Here is a 4249-nt window from a genome sequence, read left to right on the forward strand (position 1 = left end):
CCATCTCATCATGAATGGTCTAAGCATATCGATGTCAAATTTCATTTTATCAGAGAAGTTGTGGCCCAGAAAGATGTTGAATTGATCAAGGTTCACACAGTTGAGAATTTTTCATATATCTTAACCAAGGTTCTTCCAGCCCATAGGTTTAAATCTGAACGATAGAGAAATTGGAGAATCAGCTTGGCACTTAAATATTTTTGTTATGAGGAAAATTTGTAGAAAATAGCAAGGTATTTAAGTGGGTTTTATTGGATTTTTGGTGAAATTAAAGGCCCAATGGAATTCTGGTAATTAGGGCAAATAACATTTTTGTAATTATATTCATCTTCTCCAATTAGGGCTGGTAATTTTTTAGACTCTTTGAGAAAAAGGGAAGCAGTCGTTTGGAACAAAAAATGAGAGGGGAGTAGCCGTTTTTGGAACAAGAAAGCAGTGGGTGTCCGACGGCGTGAGCATGGGTTTGTGTCCGATGGCGCGGGTACTCGTCATTCGCATGCTGTCGTCCGGAGTTGCAGCGGTTTCAGCGTGGGTTTGTGTTCAACGGCGTAGGTACTCGTCATTCGCAGGCTATCGTTCGGAGTTGCGGTGGTTTCAGCGTGGGTTCGCTGGTCAGTAAGCGTTGGTTCCGGTTCGGCGCGTGAGTTCGCTGCAGGTCTGTGTGTGGTGGTTCGTCGGTTAGAGGCGGGTAGTGCACGTTATTTGGGCTGTCTTTCCCAGCATGTTGTTCTCGGTTTTAGAGACGACATCGTGTGCGGATCTCTCGGTATCAGTGGGTATCAAATTACAGATTAGTGATTATTATTGATTATCTGTAATTGTAAATTCCTCATTGCTAATAATAAAATTAATTCAAGCTGGTTCTCAAAGTGAATGTAGACCAAACTGGTCGAACCACTATATATCTTGGTGTTCGTTCTTTACTGCTTTTGATTTATTCTGCTGATTGTTTGCGTTCTGTTTGGCCATCTAATTTAGGCTCAAAACTCTCACAAACAAATTTGAACAGGTGGATTAGATGACTGCCAAGGATAACTTCAGTCTAAATGAAGGAATGTCTATGAATTTGGGTTGGCCATTCACCAAATATTTGGAGCTGAAAGTGGCCTGGAGATTAAGGCTATGATGTGCTTGTCTATGAGAAAAGTTTTGAAGGAGTAGTCCACAAGACTATGGATAGATCTAAAGTTGTAAATAGCTGAAAGCAAAGGCAACCTACTGACCAAAGGCAACCTACTGACTGCAATACAGGTATGGCTCTGAGCTAGATGATAATGTGCTATTTGTAAGGTCCCAACTTTTGTCTCCAAACGTTTATAGGATTTCTATTCCAATAATAGATTTGAAACGTTTGGAAAAGGTCAAGGTTAATATTGCAACTTTTAAATGAACTGAGGTATTTTTGAAACAAAGACAAAGTTTAAGGGTGCTTTTCTTATAATATAATCAACAAAAAAGTAACCATACTACTACTCAGTCTAGTGAACGCCTGTATTAGATAGCCTTCTAATCAATTTCAACAGTTCTGACTTGTCATTTACAAAGAAGCCTAGTTGTTTTGGTTGTTCTACCATCAACTGAGATGATGTTAGAGTTAATGTCCTAAATTGAGTGTATCTTATCGTTTGTAAAGACAAATTATATATCTAATAAAATAAGAGGTATTTTATTAATGTTTAGGCTGCATTAAATCAATCCAAAAAACTAAGATCCAAAGTTATTTTACGAAACTTAAACATGTATATGGAGACATACAAGTGGATCACGTTTATGTGATAACCTAAACGATCTGTAGTAGATAGATAATGATCTGGTCTTGATCATTCATGTGGAGGCATGTGAGTGGGGGTATTCTATACAAAGAGTTTGTATGATATCGGAACGGGAAATGAATAGTCTCTCTATATAACACCGTTGCTAGAAGAGACTTACATTTCACTAGGATGTTCATAGGTGACTTGACCTTAATCTTGAGTGAGTTGTGAACTCCTGTCTATAAGAGCAATCCTTTGATTTGTATGGATAAGAGTGACCTTGTTAGTCGACTTAACAAACCTACCATTATGGGGACTTATCCGAGTAGGGAGCTGGGAACATAATTACACAAGATGAAATTCAATCATTTCCCAACCTTAGGGAAAGTAGATAAATTGCTCCATTCATAGCTGATTCTTGGTCTTAAACATTGAGGCCTCAACCTCTCACTGGCCTGAGAGGTGTTAGTTTATGATTGGACTATAAACTGTTTGTTCATTAGAGGGATCAGTGGTATTTAAAGAATTAGATGTAACTATAGGCGTAAAACGGTATTTTGACCCAACTATAGTTATGAGAAATTTATGAAGGGTCGACTCACTGTTGATTGGTTATATCTGTGGACACATAAATAAATCTACAGTGCGAAGACTGCATCTATCGGTCTTTAGTGAACTTATCAGTAGTTAATGAAAATTGATTAATTTAATTAAAGAGTTTAATTAATTAATCTTATATCATTGGAGCTCTAATTTGTAGGTCCATAAGGTCCCATTGTTAGCTAACTAAAGGATATATAAGATGAATGGTTTGAATTGTTCAAATCAATTGCATATTAATGAAATTAATATAATATGGTTAATTATAGATGTTATCTATGATTAAGAGAGAAAAATATTTGAATAAGATTCAAATAGTAAAGAGATGTATACATATAAATATGTCATAATTATATGTTGATTAATTTTATATTAAATATGATTTAATACAGTTGTTTAATTGATTAATTAATGGTTAATTAATTAATTAATTTTTTAGAAGTAGAGATAAATAAACATGTGATGTTTATTTATTAGTTATATCTATTAAATTGGATTTAATATATATGATTATTAATTATTGGACTAATTAATTAAATAAAATTTATTTAATTAAATTAGAACTAGAGTAGTAATAAGAAAAACTAGGAGAAGGGGGTCACCCCTCCTCTCTGTAAATAGGGTTTCATGGGCCATGTTTGTGACATAGTTAAATTGGGAATTCTGGATCCTAGTCTCTTATTACTTCTCTTAAAAATCTCTCTTTTTTTCTCTACTACTTCTTCTTCCTCTTCCAAGTCTTGGAGACCAAACATCCAATTTTTAGGATCGTAGAGAATAAAAAGATTTCACTTATGGTGGTGTTCCTTGATTATTGAAGAGACGTTCCGAAGAAGACGCAGAGGGAATCGTGAAGGATTTGGGAATCTACAAGGTTTAGCTCTTCCCTCTTTTCTTCTATTAAATGCATGCTATCTTGATTATTTATCCATTATGTTATTATTTTTATACCGTATTTTGTTTATGTAATATCAAAAACAAAATTGCAAGGCGATCCCTCACTTTTGTGTGGGATTCGATCCCTTCAGATGAAGTATTTGCTTTCTCTGTCTTCTATTCTTACAGCTTCACATCAATTACTTCTTTGTTTAACATGTTCATGTAGTTTATCATGATAAAAATAAACAAAAAACCACATCCGCTAAACAAGATGACTGTATACGCTCATAAATTTGTTCTTTACCCTTTATGCTATTATCAATGAGGTTCGTAATATGCTAATCATTCCATGTTGCAGGTGTTGTGAATTTGCTTCAGAATGCATTTTCTCAAATTTCTCCATTATATTAAGCGAAGAATCTGATGTCATAAATATGGGAATCATTAACGGGTAGGATATGTTCAAGTCATATGGTGGAAATAGTGATGAAGAGGATAAAGAGTTGGTTGATTTGGATTATCAACTCTATTTTCCTTTTGCAGAGAAAGAAATAGATATATTGAAGAACATCAGAGACATTTTGCATATGGAAATTACTATGAATGCGATATGTGATCCAAGATGCAAAGGTATGTGTCTGAATTGTAGTATAAATTTGAATACTGGAAGCTGTAACTGTAGTAACCAGGTTGTAAAGAAGAACAATTTTGATCCTCTAGGAAATCTGAAAAGGCAAATGCAGAAAAATTCAAAGACCGAATGCAAGACCATGTGCACTCTACTTGGTCAAGGTAGAATATATATGTAAGCTTCATGTGTCTAAATCATATGGAGTTGATTTAGATGGAAAATGTATTTTTATCTTGGTTTTGGAGTTAAATTATCATCAAATTCCTCTTTTGTGATTTATTGGAGATTTGTTAAAGCAATTAAAATTTTATTTTGTGCATGTACAGAGAAATATAATTGATTTGCACATACGTAAGCAGAAGATATATATATATATATATATATA

The sequence above is a fragment of the Benincasa hispida genome, chromosome 8 (genome assembly GCF_009727055.1).
Source record: "Benincasa hispida cultivar B227 chromosome 8, ASM972705v1, whole genome shotgun sequence".
Classification (NCBI taxonomy): Eukaryota; Viridiplantae; Streptophyta; class Magnoliopsida; order Cucurbitales; family Cucurbitaceae; genus Benincasa; species Benincasa hispida.